Raw genomic sequence first — 24,972 nt, forward strand, 5'->3', positions numbered from 1 at the left:
CACCGTACTATTTCTGAAACCTTGCTTGATTGACAGTCCTGAATTTTCTCTTAAATTACTTTTCATCTTTACGAACGTCTGAGCGGTTTGGTGGTCTGCCAGCGAAGTCACAGGTGTGAGCAGAATTACTGGACGTCCGGAAGCTTCTCAACAAGCGACGCCCAGCAGCGACAAAACATCCATCGTCGACAGAACAACGAAGCAAAGAACCTTTACTGGCGCAGCCCCGACAGGACTCTGCTCGTACCTCGGTGTGACTTAGGCGGCCATCTGCTAGCAGACATCCGGCGATCCCGACCGACGGACCGAGTCAAGGGATAAAATCTGCCAACCACTTCGGCGTCAAGACCCGGACCGACGGACCGTGTTCTGGAGGAGTGCTTTCCGACGGACTGGAAGAGTATTCATCGGCGTCGGAGAGGGACAGAGGAACGGCGTCTCGAAAATCAAATCGGCAAGACAAGCAGCGGCGAGCGGCACCATTCCGGAACCCGGACCAACGACCGTGTCTTGGGGCTCTCAGGGCCACCACTTGCCGACAGACAGGCAAGGCAAGAGTCCCGAGCTCAAGGACGACCAACGGGCTGTGTCCCAACGAGTTACCTGGCGACGGACTGCTAGGACGAAGCACAAAGAAAGCCAGCCAACGGACTGGCGTGGCGCTGTACGGACTTTGTGACGGACAGAAAAGCAGTGGTCGCGGCGAACCTGGGGCCAGCAAGCATCGAACACGGTAGGTGGTTCCAGATGATATTCTCGGAAGGCCGTAACAACCCGATTGTTGTAGTGCACGTTGATGCGCAGTGGTAGGACCGTTGCTGGCGAGGTACCATCCGCTATGAATAAAAACGCAGATGGGGAGTGCTCGGACTCCGTTGTTGACGCCGCGGCCGGCGGTCACGAAGAAAACCCTAACGAGTCCATGGCGCTTAGAAAGATCGAGCTTGAAACGAACAAAGCCGCCATGGAGCTTGAAAGAATGATTATTCTGCTCGCTATTGAGAAAGAAAAAAACTAAACAAATCGAGCTCCAAATGGCTCCTGAGAGGCGGGAGGCCCCAGACGGCGGGGCGCCGCGCGAAAACAGGCTAGATCACTTCGTTAAAAAACTCAAAAGCTTGTTGACGCCAATCCCGTCGAATGGTAGAATGTGCTCCGCTAATGGACGAGCCAGCTTATCGCGGGCTGCCTGAGTCTTCGACTAAACACCTTGCCCCCCGTAAGGAGCGGGAGGTGCGCGAGATTTTCGACCGCTACCCTGGCTTATTCTCCGAGACACCGGGAAAGGCAAATGTGGGTGAGCACACAATCTCCGTCTGCGAGGGGTTTGTGCCGAGGAGATCCTACCCGTATCGGGTGCCCGAGTTGCTAAAGAAAAATGTGGGAGTACAGGTTGGTGAGTTGCTCGAAGCGGGGCTCATTTATCCTAGCACTAGCGAGTACGCGCACCCAGTGGTATGCGTCTCAAAAAGGGATGGCACAATTCGGCTGTGCGTCGATTATCGGCAGCTGAATTCCGGAACCACAGACGACGCCTTCCCGATGGCTCGACAACAAGAGCTGATTTTCCGCGTCGGCGCGGCTTCGTTCGTTACTCTAATTGACTTAAGAAGGGGCTACTGTCAAATCCCTGTCGCCGAGGAGAGCCAGGAAAGGACGCCTTTGTGACCCACCTCGGGCAATTTGCGTGGAGAGTAATGCCGTTGGGTTTGAAGAATGCCGCGGCAACCTTTCAGCGCGTCATGAACGGGATCTTAACACGGCACCAGGACTACTCCTGTGCGTATCTCGATGACATCGCTGTCTTTTCGGACACATGGGAGAACCACCTGAAGCATCTGGACGTAGTGTTCAGAGTGCTCTGCGACGCAGGCTTCACCGCCAACCTTGACAAGTGCCAGGTGGCCAAAGGGGAGATCAGGTACCTAGGACACTTGGTCGGCTCGAGCAAGCCTGGTCAGGATCCTGACAAGATCAAGGCGACAAAGGGACTTAAAAGACCAGAAATAAAGCGTGACCTCCGGAGCTTGTTTGGTCTGTGCGGATACTACCGCGACTACCTGCAAAACTACGCCGAGATCGCAAAGCCTCTGACAGAGCTAACCGGGAAGGGGGTGCCGAGTGTTCTGCCCTGGAACCCGGAGGCAGAGAGAGCGTTCTTGAGCTTATAGGCATTGTGTGACGCGACCATGCTGGCGGCCCCAGATCTCGAACAGCCATACTGGTTATCTACTGATGCGTCCGCGCATGTGGCGGGGGCGTGCCTGGCTCAGGTGGGGACTGATGGGAAAAAGCGGCCCATATCTTTTGCGAGGCACAAATTCACTAACACGCAGATGCGTTGGGCCACCATTTAGCGCGAGGCCTTTGCCGTCGTATGGGCCCTTCAGAGGTTCGATACGTGGGTGTTCGGCGCTTCCGTCAACGTGGTGTCCGACCACAATCCCTTGGCGTACCTCACCCTCATGCGTCCAACAAGCGCGAAACTCGTGCGCTGGTCCCTCGCCTTTGCAGCGGTACACCATCACAATAACACACCGAAAGGGATCGCAGCATCTTAATGCCGATGCTCTTTTGCGTTTGCCTAACGAATGTTGGACGGTGTGATTTGTCGACCTCATGGCACGCGTCGTTAGCCTGGCCTTCCGAGGAGACTCACTGGAGCCGCCTTTCCGCATAATTTGAGTGGTTCTGAGCAAAGTGCTCGCAGCCCTTCATTTTAGTAATTTTTTTTTGTGCGTACTGTTTACATGAGCCAGTGTGTGCATTCATGTATTTTTCTTTCTTAGAGTAACGGGACGTTACTTAAGACAAGGGTTATTATGTGCACGTTATATTATCACTGCTGATTGCCTTTTATTTGAGTTGCTACGAGCGGGGATAAGGTATCGTTGTAGCTCTAATGTAATTGTGTTTAAGAGCCATAGGGTCCTTCCTTATCTCAATCTTAGGTGGGGGGTGTAAGGTTGTGTGGCAAAACCCCATTTATTTTCGTTTCAGATTGTTCTATGTTATATTAAGCGGCGGAATGCCAAAGAACGAAATTGGCTCGGACCAACAGGCTTTCCTCGAAGATGCGCCTTTTGTCCGGTGTCTTCCGCTCGCTAACTAGGGCGGGGGCCATCTGGAGCCTGCGGACGTCCGTGTGAATTATGATCGGGGCGCGGGGCTAGCCTCGCCTCACCAGAGCTACCCCTCCCCGGCTCCCCGGACCCCACGTGCAAAGAAATGGGGCCTTGTCAACGTATTCTTGGAAAACTCATTTCCCACTTGCCCTGGTTCTGTTGTCGCTTGCTTCGCTTTTAGAAGTTTGCTTTGATTTTGTTGTCGCTTGCTTCGCTTTTAGAAGCTTGCTTTGGTTTGTTTCGCTGGCTTTGATTTGAGAGGTTTGCTTTGGTCTTTTCGCGCGGAATGAGTTAGTCTGAAACTGGGAGCGGAGAGAGACGGACTTCTCAGCAACACCCTCAGTCACGGCTTGTGGTTTGGGCGCCGTGGGACCCGGGAAGGCAGGGAGCCAGCCTTTTGGGGGGAAAGCGTTTTATTCCGGTTCGAAGTCGTGCTTGCACCAGCTCCAGCCCACCGCGTTCCTTTTTCTCTCCTCGTGCACCGTCTCCAGCCTCGGTCCTTCCGTCGTCACTTCGTCTTTTTCGTCGCACCAATCAGCGCACACCACGGGTAACAAAAATATAACAATCGCAAAGCCCGATAACCCGTCGGCGACGGCGCGCGCTGAATCCGCTGCCTCGTGCATGCCACATGCATGACACGCCCCCCCCCCCCTTTTTTTTTCTTTTCCAATAAAAAAATTACAATTTATGTATTCCTTTACAATCGTAGCATTTAGAACAAAAGAAAACGAACTGCGCGCACATTCCCGTCCATTCGGCGTGAATGATCACTAGAAAGACTGACAAACTTCTTGAGAACATCTAAAGTACATTAACCACAAACAAAACTCCACCCCGCTACAGCCTTGACAACGCATCAGCAGCGACATTTCTCGTCCCTTTTACGTACCGGACATTCAGGTTAAATTTTTGCAACGCTAGCACCCAACGAGTCAGCCTCGCACTATTTGGTGCTGCTGACGCCAAATACTGCAAAGGGTTATGGTCGGTGCGAATTTCGACCTCCGCCCCAAATAGCCACGTTTCCAACTGACCCAAGGCCCACACAATCGCGTAAGCTTCGCGTTCGATTACAGCCCACCGGGTTTGGGGATCAGTTAGTTTTTTACTGAGAAACGCCACCGGGTACTCTTTCCCATCACCTGCCCTTTGGGCAAGACATGCCCCTATAGCTCTATCCGATGCGTCGGTGGACAGAACAAAAGGCTGGCTGGCATCTGGCGCTCTCATGACTGGGACTTCCATCAGGAGACACTTTGCCTTTTGGAACGCTTGTTCCTCCTCGTCACGGTCCCTGGTTCTAGGTCTCGCGTTAAACTGGCAGTAATGGCATTCTTTGCAGTATTTACTAATCTGCTCCTGCATGTTCGGCCAGTAAAATGAATTCTTAATTCGCTGTTGCGTTTTCTTTCCAGCGAAATGCCCGCCAACTGGTTTGTCGTGGGCTACTTCTAACACTGTCTTCCGCCTGCTTTCCGGTAAAACTAGCTGCTTGACAATTCTGCCATTTATTTTTTCAATTTCCAACCGAGTGTTCATCACTTCAGAATCAGTTCTCCCCTCATCCTCTGATGCGTTATCAGGCTCCTTAAGTGTATCAGGCATTTTACCCTCCCCTGTGCCCGAATCATAGTTCTTCGCCATGGCTCGAGTGATCATTCAACCCAAATAGACAAGCATATGCGCTCACCAATTCAGGTTGACCAGCTCTTCGTCGTCGATGGGCAGTCAGAAGCACTGGCAGCGGAAATGCATAACAGGAATGTCTCAGGGTCCGTGCATCACTGAAATCCGGATTCTACCCCTTGCAGGCAGTAGTTCCTGTCCCTTTCGAAGACTGGAAGTCTTGTTTTCTGCCGTTGGTTCTTGCGCCGAGGCTGCGTCATGCAGCGTTCGTCCCACTGGTCACGCCAAGCGCTCGCCTGGCGTCCGGTTGCATGGCCGCCGAAAAGCCGAGTTTGCTTGCTGTCAGCACCGTTCGTGCTGTGCTCCGGACTCGCCGCTCCGTCGCTTATGGTAGACGAAAAGCCTGGCTTGCTTGAACTGGCAACGTCCGTGTAGTATGCCGGACCCACCGCTCCGTCGGTTGTGTCAGGCAAAAATCCGGGCTTACTTGAACTCGGCGACGTCTGTGCGGTGTTGGAGCTGGCCGCTCATCCCAAGGTTCTGTAGCTGAACTCATCCTGTCGACTGCGCCAGTCACGGCTTGTGGTTTGGGCGCCGTGGGACCCGGGAAGGCAGGGAGTCAGCCTTTTGGGGGGAAAGCGTTTTATTCCGGTTCGAAGTCGTGCTTGCACCAGCTCCAGCCCACCGCGTTCCTTTTTCTCTCCTCGTGCACCGTCTCCAGCCTCGGTCCTTCCGTCGTCACTTCGTCTTTTTCTCGTCGCACCAATCAGCGCACACCACGGGTAACAAAAATATAACAATCGCAAAGCCCGATAACTCGTCGGCGACGGCGCGCGCTGAATCCGCTGCCTCGTGCATGCCACATGCATGACACCCTCCTAACCCACACTCCGGCAACAAGTGCGCCGATATCTGGCACCGTACTATTTCTGAAACCTTGCTTGATTGACAGTCCTGAATTTTCTTTTAAATTGCATTTCATTTTTACGAATGTCTGAGCGGTTTGGTGGTCTGCCAGCGAAGTCACAGGTGTGAGCAAAATTGCTGGACGTTCGGAAGCCTCTCAACAATCGACGCCCAGCAGCGACGAAACGTCCGTCGTCTACAGAACAACGAAGTAAAGAACCTTCACTCGGGTCACCAAAAATGTAGCGAGCTTGGTTTATGTAACTAAATTTATATTTAGAATATATACAACTGGTTGTTAGTTCCAATGCAGAATCCGGCCATCGTAGAACGTCCGTGCACCACGTCACCCCGAATCTCAGTGTCTCGTGGCACCCGTCACAAATCGCGTGACGCCGAGACACACCGCTCTCGCTGTCGTTCCTGTTGTCCTTGTAGCTCGGGGGTTACAGATTTTTTCCTGAGAGCGCTGGAGATTTGTTTTAATAAAATCCAGATATTTGACTATTCTTAGGAGTTTGAGCGCATTTTGAGGCAATTTTGAAATTAAAATTACTTAGATGATAATTACGCCCGAACGAATGGCGGTACCTACTAGAGACGTTTCCTACCTTAAATTTAAAACCCATACGGGAAGAATTAATGTCTTGGTATTTATATATTTGTTTAAATAAATTTGACAGGGCAGTTCTCGCAAGATTTATTTTCAATGGGATCAACGAGATGGCGACACCAGCACCAAAAGGCCCAAGCCAGAGCATTTGTTTCTGTTTTTTTCTCGAGGTCGCTCGGACGACGACTCGCGGCACGATTCCTTTACCTGATACCGCCGAAATAAATAAATATTTTATGTATAGACGCTTTGCAGCAGCTGTGCATGGGCGCCGCCATAACTGACCTTCAGTTTTTGTTCCCTCTTATTCCGTTCGCTTCACTTCAAGATTACCACAGCAGGACAGGTTATTGCCATTTTAGATGCTACTGTGTTCTTGTGCCCAGCATAGGCCCTTGTGAAGACCCGTGAACGCCCGCTTCAGTGGCTCGGCATCTCGGTAAGACAAGAGAAGGGCGGCTATGGCGGCTCATTCTGGCGCGTGTGTAAAGCGTCTATATAACTCAGGTCCGAGTCGGGTTTTTTTTACGTCGTGGCGTCTTCGGCGGAGCTCGTGGCTTCGAGCTCCTGGCTTGGTGTCGATAAAGGTTCTACCTGCTCGGGTTCTATCTGCTCGGGTTCCAGAATGCCGTGGATATGTGTGGCGAACAGCGGCCACAATGTGGCTTAGAGTTCATTAGGTGGGGGGGGGGGGGGGGGGGGGCAACTACGCCAGGTGTGGGGGATATGGGAAGTGAGGAGGATGGGGAGGAGGAAATGGAGGGATTGGGTGGCTCTGGGACATGTTCAATAGGTATGTTTGTTGTCTGGCTACGCATTACGCACTTTGCAGTGCGGGCGTCCTGAACGTTTGTGAATGTAGTGGTGGAATATGTCACACGGTAGTGAGTCCGTTTGAGCTCGTCGAATGTAAGTGGCGTCGCGTCGTGAAAGAATGTAGCATGGTGAGGGAAACTCACAGTGGTTCGTGAGGCTGGCCTGGAGCCTTGCTCCTCGCATCTTGCGGTGGTTGGCGTGCTCCTCTTTGGGGCCATAAACTTCAGGCCAGATTAGAGGGTTGCTCGGTGGCTGTGTATCACTAGCGAGGGCATGCGCGCTTTCATTTTCCTCTATACCCGATCACCCGGGATCCACTCCAGGAGGATGCGCAGTTGAGGGTGTTGGTGCACGTGTGTGGTGAGGGGCCCCCGGAGATGGTCAAGTATGTTCTTATCGGCGAAGACACGTAGCGCGCTCTGGTTGTGTGTACGTACCGTGATCATGAGTGTGGTGGGTTGATGCAGGGGGATGGCTTTCGGTATCGCTCGGGCCTCCGCAGCGATGGGAGTGAGGACGTTTCTGTGATGTTTTACGACGTGACCTTTTGATTCGATTGATGCAGTCGTTGTGATGTCGTCCGTGTGCCTAACTTCGGTGTAATACGTTTCGTGCAAGGGCTCCCTGAGGTGGTTAGCCCCCTGCCGACGGTCTTGGTTGGCTGTGGCCTCCATATTCTTGGGGATGGGTTCTACGGCGTTCAACCTTCGGTCAAATACTTTACTAGGGGGAATACATTCCACTCCGCTCATTTGCATTAGACAGAACGCCCACAGAGCCGAATCCAGCCCTGACGGAGGGGAGGCCCGCGTCAGTCCACGCGCATGTGCACCTGGATGTTCCCGGCGGCCGAGACGGTGTTGTCTCGTCTCCGATTCTACCTAAAGACCTTCCATTTTTCAAAAGTAGCGCAAGGTGCGTCGATGCACGAGGCACGTGCAACGTGCAACCCTTGGGAAGATCATGGCGGCACAGCGCAGCGAAGTATTTGGCGCAGCACTGAGCTAGATTTTAGACGCCATGTTCTTCCTAGAAGTGGCGCGAGGCACGTGTCTCGAGCATTTCCACAACAATGAATTTGGTATGTAGAAAGACCATCGTCATCATTATCATCATTTACCGCCCGATAGCCGAGACCTCCCCGACGATACATGGCACTTGCCAAGCCCAGAAAACCTGTCCACGTCGAGGCTATAGGAGGTATTCACTGGACGCCATATTTGAGGGCGATGTTTAGAGCGCATGATTAATTGATTGAAATGTTTATTTGAAAGACCACGCCTCTGGCTTGTGGGCCTCGTGTGGCGTGGAAGAAGGGAAAAAAGGAGCTAGCGATGACGATGGATCAGATGTACCGTCCGATCCCGGAGGACCGGAGGTAGGAGAGGATGGATAAAAAGACGGCTGTTCTATCCGCTGGTTCTGAGGACCTCGGGTGCTCAGAACGAGCTCACATTAATAGCCTGCTAAGACCGGCAACCTTGGTGGTGCTAAATGCACACCCCAAAAGGGCTGCGGACGCTCGCCGTCAGCACGCGCTCAGCAGCAACGCACGCGGATATGGCCGCCAGTGAATACTCCCTATTGTATTTGAGAGGAGTGGAATGTATACCCCTAGTAAAGTACTTGCTTCGGTAGTCGTGAAGCACCCATCTGGGAGGCGAGGGGTGATTCGGCTGACTGACCACGAGTGTCGGTGCAGCATATTCGCTTTGTGTAATGTAGTCCACTCGAGGCGTCGGGTGCGTCAGGCACGGAGGAACAAGGGTTTATTTGTACATGTACGTTGTGTACGTGCTCTAGGTCGAGTAGCCGTAACCGAATGGGGGCACGCGGAAGGAGGCCTGCTCGCGCAGCGGCCGGCGCTCGTGTGGACCGTCGCACTGTCTCGCGGCCGGTATGCCACCACAGATCAGTACACGACACACCTCCCCCCTAAATGTAGTCTCGAAGATACCCCGGACGACGATGTTCGCGTTGAGGACGTCCTGATGGAGCAGCGCCAGGATTAGGAAGATAGGAGGTCGATGTGGATTGACCTGCCTGGTGTTGCTCGGTCCCTTGGTCAGCAGTCGGAGCAGCTGCTAGACGGACGTCCGGGTCTGCATTCGGGCTTGACGTTGCGGAGCTTGTATCAGGAATCTGGACTTCGCAACTCTGGCTTGGACTGTCACTTGGCATGCTGCAATGCCGCGTACGGATATGATCTATGTGTCGCCGCCACACACGACCGTCTTCAAGTTGCACTTGATACGAAAGCGGGCCCAAACGGCAAGAGATCACACCTGGCAACCAGCGGTTCCCGCTCGTGCCAAAATTAATTGCAAAAACTTGACTTCCGGGTTCCAATTGGCGAGCGGCTTGCCGATTGCTCGCCTCAAAGGCTTCTTCCTGGCGCCGGGTTACTGCCGCCTGCTGATCTGGATGTAGGTGATCTAGGGCCGACCGAATCTGCCGTCCAAAAAGAAGCTCTGCGGGGCTCCTTCCAGTGGAAGTACTGGGAAGGATATGTTGGTCGAAAAGAAACCTGGCAAGACGGGTTGACCAGTCGCCGCGAATGATTTTCTTCAGTGATTTCTTGGTCTCTTGAACCATCCTTTCGGCTTGCCCGTTCGAGGAGGGATGGTAGGGTGCCGCGAGGACTTGGCGGATGCCATTTCTACGAAGAAACTCTTTAAAATCCACTGAAGTGAAAGCAGTACCGTTGTCGGACACCAAAACATCAGGCAATCCATGCGTTGCGAACAGCGTACGTAGAGCTGCGATCACTGTCGAAGCTGACATGGACTTAACTCGTTGAACTTCCAACCACTTAGAGTGCGAATCTACTACGATGAAGAAAAACTCCCCCTGGAACAGGCCCGCGAAATCAACGGGTAGCCTCGACCATGGTCTTGTTGTGAATTCCCATGGGTGGATGGGTGCGCGGGCTGGCGCGTTTCGTGACTCCTGGCACGGAAAGCAGCAACGTACTCGGCGCTCTATGTCTTGGTCAAGTCCCGGCCACCATACATAGCCCCTTGGAAGGCCCTTCATCCTCACCACGCCAGGGTGACCACTGTGAAGTAGGTCCAGAACTTCTTCTCGAAGAAGCGGTGGTACGATAACACGGCTGCCCCACAAGATACAGCTGTTGTAAACAGACAGTTCGTCACGGCGATCGTAGTATAGCTTGAAAAATTCGGAAGGTTTGTCAGATGGCCAGCCATGCAGAATCCAACGCAGTACGAGGGCAAGAACGCGATCCTTCCTTGTAAGGAAAGCTATCTTCTTCGAGTCGACAGGCACCTTGGGGGTTGACTCGATGAGCAAAACGTCATGAAGGGGAGGTACCTCGAAGTCCTGAACCTTCTGCGGAAGGCGGCTGAAAAGGTCAGCATTTCCCATCTGCCGGCCAGGTCGGTAAATGAGCTCGTAGTCGTACTGCGCCAACATCAGGCTCCAGCGCAAAAGGCGTGGTGACAAGACCTGGGGAATCGGGTTGCTGTGGTGAAGCAACCCCAGAAGGGGCTTGTGTTCCGTAAAAATCTTGAAATGCCGTCCGTACAGAAATTGATGAAACTTGTTCACTTCCGCTATGGCAGCCAAAGCCTCACGATCCGTCTGTGAGTAGTTTCGTTCTGCTTGTGTCATGGTCCTTGACCCAAACGCTACTGGAGATTCTTGACCCGACGGTGAGACATGGCTCATGACGAATCCTAACCCATACGAAGAAGCATCACAGGCCAATACCAAGGGAAGGGCAACATCATAATGTGCCAGAACCGCGGACGACTGTAATAGATCTTTGGCTTGTCGGAAAGCTGTCGCTTCTTCCCTTCCCCATTTCCATGCAGCACCGTTGTCCAGCAACCGATGAAGAGGCTCCAAAACATGAGCGGCCCCTTTCAGAAACCGACCATAGAAATTTAAGAGGCCAAGGAAAGACTGCATTTGCTGTTTGTCTTCCGGTTCGGGAGCGCTCTTGATGGCCAGAACCTTGTCTTCCGTAGGATGTATGCCTTCCCTGTCAACTTGGTACCCCAGGAACGTCACTTGAGGCACTCCGAACTTGCACTTGCCCTTGTTCAGGCGGAGACCGTCGTCACTGATTCTCTTCAGCACGGCCCGGAGAGGCGGGCTTCGTGTTCTTCACTGTTTCTACCACCAATCACAATGTCGTCGAGGAACACCAGAACACCATCAAGTCCGGCGAGCAATTCTTCCATGTAGCGTTGAAAGATCGTCACGGCTGTAGCGACGCCGAACTGTAGACGTGTGACCCGGAAAAGTCCTCGATGAGTGTTGACCGTTTGGAGATCTGCTGTATCCTTGTCTACTTCCTTCTGGTGGTATGCCTGTTCCAAGTCTAGCTGGGAGAACTTCTGACAGCCAGCCAGTTTGGCAAACAGCTGATCAGCCGTAGGCAAGGGGTATGTTTCCCACCGGAGGGCACGGTTTACCGTACACTTGTAATCGCCGCATAGGCGGATGTTCCCATTCTTCTTGAGAATGGGCACGACGGGGGTTGCCCAGGAAGAGTGACGAACAGGCTCAAATATTCCTTGTTCCACCAGTTTATCGATGGCCTCGTCGACTTTTGGCAGCAGCGGAAGTGGCACTTGGCGGGCCTTAAAGAACTTGGGACTCACGGCGGGGTCGATATCTACACAAACCGGCGGCCCCTTGCTTCTCCCGAGTCCTGCTTGGAACAGCTCAGAAAATTCGTCCATCACATTATGGACTGTGGCTGCCTGAACATGCTGCAACGAGGCGGCGACATGGTTGACACCCTCCAGGGAAATGCCCAAGGACCGGAACCAGTCGCGCCCTAAGAGACTAACGCAAAATCCCTTTACAACCAGAAGCTCCAATTATACGCTTTTGCCCTTGAAGGAAACGTCCGCTGTTGCTTTCCCGAGAATCCGAAGACTCTGCCGTGTATAAGAGCGCAGCTGGAAGGTGCACGGCCTGAGGTTGCTTTTGGAAATGCGGAGCTGGCGCATCACACGCGGGTTGACAACCGTAAAAGCCGACCCGGAGTCAACTTCCATCCGCAGATTGCAGCCGTTGATTATCACATCGCAAAATATGGGTGGCTCCACGGCGAAGACACAGTAGTCTCTCTTCAATGGGTCCACCGTCTCCAGCCTGTTGTTGCGGATTGCTGACCGTCGACGTTCGGCTCTCTCCTTTTGGCAGCACGCAGCGACAATGTGGCCCTTGTTATTACAGAAGTGGCACACGGCCCCAACGAAGCGGCACGTTTTTGCGTTATGCGCTCCATTGCAACGCCAGCATGTACCTGGCGAACCTGGCTTCAGGCTGCCCTCCATGGTTTCAGCTGTGCAGCTGGATTCGGTAGGCGGAGAGCTTGACGCGCGCGGTGCGGTGCTTCCACGCGGCGACCTTGACGTTGCGTCGATCCCCACGCGATAGGTTTCTGATACCGCCGTAGGCTCCGGTTTAGCAGAGGTGCGGATTTCGATGGTCTGGAATTTGGCTAGCTCCCCTGCCTTCGCCATGTCTAGGGTCTTGCACAGTGTTAGTTTCGGCTCGGCGAGTAGACGTCGCTGCAACGCGTCGTCTTGAACGCCGCAAACTACGCGGTCACGAAGCATGTCGTCGAGCATCTCACCGAACTCGCAGTGCTCCGACAAACGTCGGAGATCTGCTACGAAGTCTGCCATAGACTCCCCAAAACGCTGGCCCCGCTTGAAAACTGGAATCGCGCGAAGGTTACCGGCGGTAGGGGAGCGAAGTGCTCATGAAGCTTGAGTATGATGTCCTTGTATGGTGTTTCGAATGGAGCTCTTGGCGAACAGAGAGAGCGCAAGATGGCATATGTGGCCGAGCCACAGACGCTGCAGAGAACGGCTCGTTTCTTCTCTGGCGTGGTGATATCATTCGCCACGAAGTAAAATTCCAGGCGCTCGATATAGCGTGGCCAGGACGCAGGGTCATATGGTGTAAACTCTTCGAAGGGTGCATACGCAGTCATACTTGCTGCGGTGGAGCGCTGTCGTTGCCGAGACCTCAAGTTTACCTCGTCGCCAGTGTAATGTAGTCCACTCGAGGCGTCGGGTGCGTCAGGCACGGAGGAACAAGGGTTTATTTGTACATGTACGTTGTGTACGTGCTCTAGGTCGAGTAGCCGTAACCGAATAGGGGCACGCGGAAGGAGGCCTGCTCGCGCGGCGGCCGGCGCTCGTGTGGACCGTCGCACTGTCTCGCGGCCGGCATGCCACCACAGATCAGTACACGACACTTTGGCTTTCACGAACAATTCCACGCTGCCGGTAGTCTTCGACCTGTCGTTTGATGAATTTCCGGTTGGCTGGGGAGCATCGACAGGGCCGCGACGCCACAGGGATCTCGTCGCGTAGTTCGATGGAATACGCTGCGTGTGGCCTGGTGTCCAGTTGTTCATCCACCGTCGTAAACGCAGCGTGGTGTTTTGTGGGTATCCCAATGAGCCTTTCGCGTTCTTCCGGCGAGGCGTCTTCGGTACTACTGTCCACAGCTGTGTGGATCCGTTGCACTTTGTCCGCTTCCATGTCATTCCGCGCTGGCTCTAATTTCACGAACATGGCCAGGCGTTCAGCTCTGGGCAGTTTCTCGTGAAAGGTTGACACCGGTGCTTCTCCGGAGATTGTTGTTTTTGGAATCTCGGCGGGCGAATCATGTCGTTCAGGTAGTTGAACGATAGTTATGTCGTTTGAAACGTGAAACGTTTCGAACGACATAACAATCGTTTTAGCGAGTTAACCATCCATCGAATGACATAACCATCCACTTTAGCGAGTTGGCTGTAGTAATCTCCTCTACACGGCGGTACGAAAGAAGAGGACGCTAACAGCACTCACATGATGTGGCCGGGTAGGAAGCCGCGGCCCCGCGCGTTCGGGGCTTACGAAGAATGAGACAAAGACATGTTGCCTGCTGGGTGTCCCGTAGTTCTCTGACGTCGCTGACGGACGGCGGCTCTTTTATTAACATATGTCACGTGACATCATAGATGCATAAACACACATAACAACAAAATAAGACAACCCGATAAACTCACCATCAAAGCATACTAAACAGAACACACGTTGCGCCATCTGGTGGCAATATCACTTATCACAGATCACTACACACTTCCCTCCTTAACATTTTTAAAAAGAAACGGAGGGAAACAAAGCACAAAACACAATTCGAATTTCATCACAATAAAGACAACGCTCTCCCCTTGTCTGTTAAAAAAATTGTAACATATGGAACCGGGTATCGGCTCACAGCGGCGTTCCTGGCAATGAGACGGCAGATCGTCTGGTCGACGCTAAGCAGTACCGTAGCTCTTTTCATCCATGTCACCACAGTATGACAAAAACCATAGACAGTTTCTACATCAGATACAAACACAGTCTCCGATTCCCTATAGCCTACCTCGAGTTGCTACAGATTTGGACTGAAGTTTGTTTGCCTTTGTTTTCCTGTTTTGATGTCCATGACACAGGTGTAGTGTATGTTAGTAATTGTTAGTGGTTAGGTGTTGTCAAGAGTTGGTGTTTGTCATGGACATCTTTTTACCTTGGCCAAGGATACCTAAAGCATTTTCATTATTACATGCTATGACATAGGGCTATGTAAGGATGCAAAACAAAGACTCATTGAAGACATTTGGAGGAATATAAGAAACACATGGAAAGACATCTCCAAAAACAAGCTCTTGGACCTGAAGACTACACTCCACACGGGAACTCCAAACAGTCTCCAAAACAACAACTATGCGTTAAACGATGTCGATAAATGAATTCTGTTCACTTTCCATATTTGAGTCATCTGAAGAAATGAAAGACATGACATAGTCTTTCAACTTTGCTGGGAGACGTTTCTTTCGTTGTGGTCATAGGGGAGTACTAGTAGCCAATGGGGTTGCCAAAGTCACTGACGGCTGGGATACGAAAAAAAAATCACGGCTTGAAGGGTCGCACTGCACAACCACTGGGTCACAGGGTACCTCCACCTGCTGAGGAGCCCCACTTGGTTCGCCAGAACTTGGTTCCTCTGGGGAAGCAGGCTGCACGGAATCTCCGAGCGCAGCCGGAGGCTCGGTGTCGGGCCACCAGGAACATCCAAGTTGCCCAGGCGTCGGCCCAGACTCGCCAGCCAGTGGAGATTGAGGAGGCCCAGGGTCAAAAGCACCGGGGACGAGCAGTGGCCCCGGATCAGGAACTGTATGACTTTCAGGTATACTGTGTGGAATACTATCATTTTGATCTATATATGGTGCGAGGACATTTGGAAGTGGAAGTGAAGGAATACTATTGGAGAGTTCACGAAAATCTTCCTCGTCCGAGTAGATGTCGGAATCTCCCTCACGAGGCCGTGCAGACGCCTTCGTCAATTTACTGGCATTCCAGGTCCTTCCATCATCGAGCCTGTACGTGGCTGATCCCAGCTGGGCTTCAACCCTTTTCGACTGTGTATACCTTGATTGAAGTTTGCCACGATGTGTGGGCTTGAACACGCGCACGGCTTGACCGGCGGAGAACTGTGGCCGTTTGGCAGCCTTCCGGTGATCCCAATATGACTTCATGTTTGTTGATAACTTTGAACCCTCTCGGGAAGAAGAGCACGTTGTTGTAAAACGAAATCAGGAACCTGCCTTGTAGGCATCCCTTGGAGGTTTAGTTTAGACCGGTGGATCCGGCCATGCAATAAAAGTGAAGGGGCAAACCCCGTCGCAGGATGTACCGTACGGCGGTACGCTTCGAGATGGTCTCGAACAGCGTCTATAAGAGGACGGCCTTGAAATATAGCTGTCTGAAGGCACGTCTTGAGAACACGGTTAAATCTCTCCACCTGACCGTTACATTGTGGATGATACAAGGACGTTTTCAAATGTTTTATGCCATTTTCACGAAGGAAGTCTTGAAATTCTTTGGACATAAACTGTACCCCGTTGTCTGTAACAAGCTCACAGGGAAATCCTTCATGAGCAAACACATTTCTCAAAAAGGAAATGACAGTTGAAGACGTTACTGCTGCGGCAGACTGCACCTCAGGCCACTTCGAATGATAATCTATCAAGACAATGAAAAACCGTTGACTCTGTGGCGCCCTGTCGATAGGGCCTACGATATCGACAGCAAGTTTTTCCCAAGGCTGGTCGGGGAACTTTATGGGCTGCAACGGAGCGGGTGCGGCCTTTACAGGTTTATCAGTCGAATGACACACCGTACAATTTTCCACTTTTGTTTTGATCTCCTGGTTCATGCGGGGCCACCAATAGTGTTCACGTATGAGGCTTGTTGTTCGTGATATTCCTTGGTGTGTCTCGTGTGCAAGATGGATGATGTTGTCACGGAGTGTTGATGGCGGCACGAGCCTTTCTCCACGATACAAGATACCTTCATACAGTGAAAGTTGCTCACGCACTTGAAAGAACGGTCGCAAGTCGGTGTGGATGTCATTACCCTCCGGCCAGGACGTGGTAGTGTACCGGATTACAGATGGAAGGATAGTGTCATTAGCCGTAGCCTGTTGAAATGCGAGTTTGGACATGGGGACTGTGATAAGAGAAACGACCTCCTCGGTAAATTCCATACCATTCTCCGTGTCGTTAACGGGTAGCCGTGAAAAAGCATCGGCAACCAGGTTCGCAGATCCCTTCTGATATTCAATAGTGAAATTATAATTAAGCAGTCTGGCTGTCCACCGGGTGATCCTCAAAGGGCGGATCCCAGACCCCTTGCTAGAAAGCAGGGCGACTAGAGCTTGGTGGTCTGTTCGTATCACAAAGGACCGACCCCACAGATACACATGCCACCTCTCACAGTCTCACAAACAGGCCAGCGCCTCCTTTTCACCTGTTGAATACCTCCGCTCGGCATCAGTCAACGAGCGCGAAGCGAAAGCGACAGGACGCAGTTGACTTCCGTACTGTTGTTGTAACACAGCCCCAAGACCATAGTTAGATGCATCCGTAGCCAAAACGATAGGAAGTGTTGGATCAAACATCGACAAAATCGGAGCACTTTTTATGGAAGCCTTTACATTTTGGAAACTGGCCTCGGCTTCCGGGGACCAGTGAAAGCGAACTCCTTTACGGAGAAGACGACGGATGGGCTCTACGACAGTTGAGCAATGAGGGATAAATTTACTGTAATATTCAACAAGTCCCAGAAATGCTTTCAGCTTTGCTGGTTCGGTAGGGGTTTCAAAATTCAGGACTGCATCTACCTTAGCGGAAAGGTGTGCTAGTCCTTCCGCGGAAAGATGGTGTCCCAGAAACGAAAGTTCTGTAACTCGAAAAACACCTTTTCGATTTAGCTTCATCCCGGCTCGGGAGATACAAGAGAGGACCTGACGCAGATTCTCGTCGTGTTCTGCCTGCGTAGCACCGTAGACTATTATATCATCAAGGTAAAACTGGACTCCTTTGCAATCCTTCAGGATTTTTGACATGATGTTTTGAAACGCTGCAGGTGCCGAAGCCAACCCGAAACAAACGCGCTTGAATCTGAACAGTCCCTCATGCGTGATAAAAGCAGTGAGATCACGACTCACCGGGTCGAGACGAACTTGGTGGTAAGCGGACGCCAGGTCCAGCTTGGAGAAGCAACTGGCACCACGCAAGGAACCCAGTAGTTCATCGATGTGGGGTAGCGGGAAAGAATCGATGACTACCGCTTGATTTGGCGCACGGAGGTCAACACACATCCGGATACGTCCGTCAGTCCGCCGAACGACGACGATAGGTGAAACCCACTCGGAGGCATCCACTCTCTCGATCACACCTTCTCTCTCCAGTCTGAAAATCTCTTCCGAGACAGCATCCCTCAGGGTCATCGGAAGACGGCGCAGCTTGGACTGTACCGGTGGCACGTTGCAACGCTGCTTGATAATATGGGTGGAATTCTTGACCAAACCCAAACCTGGACTAAAGAGATGTTCAAATTCTTCGAAGCCTTTGGGCAACTTGGACTGATCTGGAAGAAAAGGACTTGAAACTTGAGATGCATTTGTATTTTCATGGTGTAGCAGTTGTGATGTGATTTCATGGCTTGTATTCTCAGGACTTGTGTTTTCAGGAAGATGTGGTTGATGGAGCCCATGGCCGGTTTGCTCATCTTGCGGCTGCGGACGCGGCCGCGGCCAGGAGGGATTTTTACGTCACGTGACCAGCTCCATGGGGACAAGGAAGTACCTAGCGTCCCTGCCTAATGGCGGAGAGATCCGCATCGCTTCAAGCACAAAAGCCTAACTTCGCTGGCAGAAACTGATTGGAGGGACTTTCAACTGGAAGCTAATTGACCGCCCCTTTATACTGTAGGAGCGGCAGGTAAAGTTACGGCCAGGGAGGGCAAATAGGAGCCAAAACAAAAGAAAAAGCCACACGAGATAAAAGCGGTAGCAGTATTTTTATATACCTCCGCTGGCCCCGCGCCTCGCGCCTTCTGTTGGTTCAAATCGCGCTAGGGACTTTTTTCTTTTTTTTTTTTCTTTGTATTTTGCGCGTGTCTTACTTTTGAACTGTGATCCTTTTTTGGAAATCATCCACTTGCACTACTGCGCCTTACACGCTTTTACTGTTAGTCCCACCTGTTCAATCGAAACACCGGGAAGAAGAAAAAAAAAGATCAACGCAAGTTAACGCGCTAATGCAATCATTTCGTAATGTTCATTAAAAGGAAACCAAGCTAACAGCATCAGTATGGCTTTCACACAAGCGGAGCCGAAACAAGCATCCTTTCCCCAGCGTTTACACATTTATCTGTTTTCAAATAACGCTCTTGCTACGATTCCTTTCAATAACAAGAGACGCCTATTTAGGACTAATAAAAACTGCTGTTGTAGCAATTAAAAATAAAAAAATAAAACGAGCAAAAAAAAAAGACTAGCAGCTGTGGATACATTGATTGAGCGAAATCCTACAGGCAAGGCAACAGGTCAAACGTCTGAGAAAGTAGTAAAACTGAACTAAAAGAGATCATACTTTTACTTGCATGGAATGAGATAAAAAGTAGATTTATACTCTTTACATTTTGTTGTGGCAATCGTTTTGTAATATTAACACATTACTTGTTGAATTTTAGTAGAATAGCAGACGATCACGACCAAATGCAAAAATGAATCAGGCATCGACCATCGCAAACCCTCTCTCTCATGCAAACACCTAAACTGACTTTGGATCAACAAATGGAATTAATGATAATTAATTCCATTTCTTCATCCAAAGTCATTTTAGGTGTTTGCATTAGAGAAAGGGTTTGCGATGGTCGATGCCTGATTCATTTTTGCATTTGGTCGTGATCGTCTGCTATTCTACTAAAATTCAACAAGTAATGTGTTAATATTACAAAACGATTGCCACAACAAAATGTAAAGAGTATAAATATACTTTTTATCTCATTCCATGCAAGTAAAAGTATGATCTCTTTTAGTTCAGTTTTACTACTTTCTCAGACGTTTGACCTGCTGCCTTGCCTGTAGGATTTCGCTCAATCAATGTATCCACAGCTGCTAGTCTTTTTTTTTTTTTGCTTGTTTTATTTTTTTATTTTTAATTGCTACAACAGCAGTTTTCATTAGTCCTAAATAGGCGTCTCTTGTTATTGAAAGGAATCGTAGCAAGGGCGTTATTTGAAAACAGATAAAATTGTAAACGCTGGGGAAAGGATGCTTGTTTCGGCTCCGCTTGTGTGAAAGCCACACTGATGCTGTTAGCTTGGTTTCCTTTTAATGAACATTACGAAATGGTTGCATTAGCGCGTTAACTTGCGTTGATCTTTTTTTTTTTTCTTCTTCCCGGTGTTTCGATTGAACAGGTGGGACTAACAGTAAAAGCGTGTAAGGCGCAGTAGTGCAAGTGGATGATTTCCAAAAAAGGATCACAGTTCAAAAGTAAGACACGCGCAAAATACAAAAAAAAAAAGGAAGTCCTTAGCGCGATTTGAACCCGGAACTTTCACGCCGCGACGACAAGTAACGGCGCTTTAACCTCTGGACCACAACAGAAAGCGCGATGCGCGGCGCCGGCGGAGGTATATAAAAATACTGCTACCGCTTTTATCTCGTGTGGTTTTTTCTTTATTTTGGCTCCTATTTGCCCTCCCTGGCCGTAACTTTACCTGCCGCTCCTACAGTATAAAGGGGCGGTCAATTAGGTTCCAGTTGAAAGTCCTTCCAATCAGTTTCTGCGAGCGACATTAGGCTTTTGTGCTTGAAGCGATGCGGATCTCTCCGCCATTAGGCAGGGACGCTAGGTACTTCCTTGTCCCCATGGAGCTGGTCACGTGACGTAAAATCCCTCCTGGCCGCGGCCGCATCCGCAGCCGCAAGATGAGCAAACCGGCCCATGGCTCTCAGGATGGCGTCGCGGAATCGCGGCTGTCGACGAATCGTGGTCAAAGTCCGCGGGAACTTTCGGAGTGGTCTCTTCCGAGACCGATGACGATGTAGACACGTTGGCACCCGAAGGTACAAAAGAAGATGGCCGGGACCTTGCATCTCTGGATCCGGCCGGTTGGCGGTTTTGGCAGGACGTGATGGTGAACGGCCGTCGCTGCAGGGGGACCGCCGACTTCACATACTGCCGTGGAACTCCTCCTCCCTGAGCTGCATCAACATGCGAACAAACATAATCATTTTCATCTCCTGATAATCTCATGCGCAACGCTCGGACGGCGTCGACGCCAAGTAGCGATCGTCCAGTCCGGGTGACAAAAAACTCCAACGGTGCATAACGATCCTTAAAAACAACTTGAGCGGTGAAGCATCCAAGCACAGGGATAGTGTCTTGCATGTAGTGAACAAGAGTTTTCGAGGGCGGACATAGTCGAATGTCGGAGCTGCGTTGTACTTCATTAAACTCTCGTTCATTCAGAATGGACACAAAAGAGCCAGTGTCGACAAGGAGACGAAGAGGGGTTGTATTTACCTTGATGTCGGCCATGAAGGCATCCCGACGATAAACACCTCTTGCTGCTTGCTCGGCCGACTCAACGGGGACGCTCGGCAGCATCTCCGGCACCAGGGATGGCCCAACAATGTTCACAGGATCGTTACCTCCTGACGGCACATTCCGTGAAAACGGTCGGGCAGCGAAGTAACGGCCGGAGCCCTGGCCACGGCTCGGGAACGACGTTCGCCGCGGGTCACTGACGAAGGCCGCCGACGGTGGGCGGCGACTCCGACAAACCACCGCAAAGTGGCCTGTCTTTCCACACAAAAAACATGCCACACCAGACGCTGGACACTCGTTGCGGTTGTGGCCGCGTCGACCACAGAAGTTGCAGGGAACACCGACTCCTTCATCTCCGTGCCTTGAAGGAGGAGGGTAGGGCAGACGCTGGGGTGGGTGGTGTTGTAAAGTCCGGGGCACGTGACTGGAAGTGACGCCGGACCGGCCATCTTGCCACCGACTTCGGGAAGGAGCCGGCCATGGACCTCCATCTTGGACGTCCGGCGTTCCAATGGGCACGTGCGCAAAGACGCGCTCAACGGCTGCCGGCGCCGCACCGCTAGCACTGGGAGCTCGCAGGTGGAAGCTTTCTGTGGTGCGCGCAAGTTGCTCGTACTGCAGCGCGAGCTGAACGACACGGGTTAAAGTGGGTACCCCCGTCCCCACTCACTCTCGAAGGATGCGGTCTTGGACCCGCTTAGAGTCCAACCCCTCCAAAAAGACCTCAGCAAGCCTCTCTTCCAAAGCGTCTCCATAAGAACAAAAAGACCCTTGGCGTCGCAGAGCGGTCAAGTACTCCGAGACGGTTTCTCCCGGGCGTTGGACGCGAGCGCGAAGCTTTTGGCGTTCCAGCGCGATACACCCAGAAAACTCAAAGTGCTTCTCGATAGCACTCAAAAAGACTTCAAAAACATCGCCTTCCTCGGAAGCGGGAGTCTCATCGAGCTGAAAAGCGTCAACAATTCTCTGGCCCTCAGCCCCAAGCATGGAAAACAAGATCGCCTTTTTTCGACTAGGCGCAACACTGTCCAAGCCGGACGCCTCAAGGAACATCAAGAAAGCACGTTTCCACGCGGGCCATGCACGCTCGGGCTTGCCCGGAACTGGCAAGAAGTCGGGCGGTGATGGAACCGGCGCGAGCGCTGACGTACCGGCAGCTACAGGAGGCTGTGTTCCATTATCCATTATATATATGTTGTAGAAGGTTGTAGGAAACGATGCAAAAACAGTGCAAACTCACATCTTACGTTATCACGAGACGCATGCTGAAGGGAAGCAGCTGTCAGGGCCCATTCTGACTAGCCATGGAACGTGTTCCAAGTGAAACGAAATGGATCGAAGAAGAAAAAAAAAATCGCGTCGGCTCTCACGGCCAGTGCACCGAGACGCGGAGAGAACTACGGTTAACCACCTCGTCGCCAAAATTTGTAGTAATCTCCTCTACACGGCGGTACGAAAGGAGAGGACGCTAACAGCATTCACATGATGTGGCCGGGTAGGAAGCCGCGGCCCCGCGCGTTCGGGGCTTACGAAGAATGAGACAAAGACATGTTGCCTGCTGGGTGTCCCGTAGTTCTCTGACGTCGCTGACGGACGGCGGCTCTTTTATTAACATATGTCACGTGACATCATAGATGCATAAACACACATAACAACAAGATAAGACAACCCGACAAACTCACCATCAAAGCATACTAAACAGAACACACGTTGCGCCATCTGGTGGCAAAATCACTTATCACAGATCACTACATTGGCGCCAATCTGATCCGATACGTAGGTCAACTGATTTGGGGAGTGGGAAAATGAGTGTTTCCGGTACCTTCACCGTTGTTGTTCCAATGCTTATCGCGTCAGAGATGTGTACTTGTCAGGCGTCAGCTTGTTGTCCAAAACGTTGACAAAGTCTACTCTTCGGGATTACGGCGATACGCAAGCGTCCTGGGCCGGTTTTCTCGAAGTGATGGTAAACCCATTTTGGTAAACCACGGTGCCTAGGAAGGGAAAAGTACCTAGGTACTGTAATAAACGGCTGGATATAGAACAACAATAATTATTTTTGATTGGGCAATAAGATGTGCCATCTATCGGTGAAACAAGGCAGTCATTTTGTTTATCCTCTTTTTCCGCTGGTTGTCATCGATCTAGTATGGTATTTTAAGTCAAAATATAGTAATGTTGTACTTGAAGACCAATTTATTTGCTTCCGATAGTACGAAGAAATTTTAGCTACTATGCTAGAGTTTGTCGACGAATATTCGAAAATGTAAGAAACATTTCCTTCAATATGTTTCGCCATAAACAACGCATAACTTTCCCGCGTTTCTTCCAGTCTGGCAACGCCGGTGCTGTAGTCTGCTTTTCGTTCCTTACAACGCACGTTTTTGCGATTCCTGCTGATCTCAACTCTTTGCCCCCTTTTCCGTTTGCCCAACCGATTCACCGGTGACGAGAAGCTAAGCTTCTCGTCACCGTTGAATTGCTGGCCACCGGGGATATGTAGAAACCTCAATGCTGTCGGCGTACTGTCGGCGCACTGTGAACAAAAAAACAGTACAATGTCTCAACTGTTCACCCCGAACGAAGACTTTATTGAGGATAACCCCCTTTCTCCGCAAAGTAATCGCTGCTCACGAGTTGGCGTGCATAGTGTAACGAATTAAACGTCTTAGTATAAATATGTGCCAACACTCATTCGCAAAACATTTTTTTTACTCACCATAAAAACACTTGCAACGCTTATGTACCGTATATGTCTTGGATCCCGGACTGCTGAAGAGTGATGCGTTCGCGGAATGCTGCCGTCGATTAGTTTAGTAGTCCCTCGGAACTATCGTTTTGCTTGACGTGCTAATAGGTTGATGGTGAGTCATTAATATAACAGTCAGATCGAAATGAATGTTCAGCAGAACCAAGCAGAACTATTAGCCCTCATTAAGCGACGCCGCGGCCATTTTGCTTCTAGGTACTGCTCCTCCCTCGGCGCCCCTGCTCTCCCAGTCACGTGACCTGGAATTCCCCCTTCTAGGGACAATAGTTAGCTTTAAACCACGGTTCGCGTTCGAGAAAACGGGCCCTGGTGTAGTGCCCTGGGATAGATGATCGATATATTTGCCCCGGTGTCGGTGCACGCCTTCAAAGGAGGGTTCCTCTCCGTGAGAGGCGGTAACGATAGGGAGAGAGTCTCCTGTCGTGGCGTAAGAAGCAGTGGAAATTCTTCTCGCTTCGACGCGTGCCCTTTTGCCCGCGTTTCTCCTCTGCGCGGTTGGCCGCCGTAATTGTTGGCTCTGGACAGTCCCTGGAGAAGTGACCGGGCTGGTCGCAATCCAAACAGTTGCTCTGCATTGTGCGTTTGAAAGGTTTCAGTGATGGGCCATTCGTCGGGGCGCCCGTCGTTTGCTCCGTTGATGTCACATGTTCGTGTGTGCTTTGTTTGCGTGATAGCGTCTTTTCTCTTTGGCGGCGGTTGTCCAGAGTCTTCACGCAGTCAATTAGCTTGAAGACCGACTTACAGTTTTGGGCTGCCAGGCATTGGCCCACTTGTCCTCAATGATTCCGTGTAGGATTAAGGAAATTTGTTCGCTGGCTCCTAGTTCACAGGGAGCTCGCTCGAGCATGGCATTCTTTGCATAGATATATGTGGCGAAGCTTTCGACGTTGTTGGTGCTCCAAGCATTGTTGAAGTCCCATTTTTTGTTGGAAGCGTTCCCTTGATGGCCTCCTTTTATGCTTCCCAGTCGTCGATCCGGGAACCGTATGGCTTGTGCCAGTCTCGTGCGGCACCGTAAAGTCGGGTGACAGGATTCAGCGGGGTGATGTTTGGCGTCCGAATTGCGATTAGAGCTACCCGATCGCTTTCTCGAAGCCATTCAGCCACGTTTTCGTATCAGTTCCCTTCGAACGTGGGAATCGCGTGCAAAATGTCGCTCGTGGAGTGAACGTGTAGGGGACTT

General features: G+C 51.3%; 1 pseudogene; it reads right to left on the minus strand.

The window, feature by feature from the left end:
• Positions 1 to 20,417: 20,417 nt before the first annotated feature.
• Positions 20,418 to 22,204, minus strand: LOC115316614 (annotated as a pseudogene).
• Between the last annotated feature and the right edge of the window lie 2,768 nt (positions 22,205 to 24,972).

The sequence above is a fragment of the Ixodes scapularis genome, unplaced genomic scaffold (genome assembly GCF_016920785.2).
Source record: "Ixodes scapularis isolate PalLabHiFi unplaced genomic scaffold, ASM1692078v2 PGA_scaffold3__209_contigs__length_174095766, whole genome shotgun sequence".
NCBI classification, from domain to species: Eukaryota; Metazoa; Arthropoda; class Arachnida; order Ixodida; family Ixodidae; genus Ixodes; species Ixodes scapularis.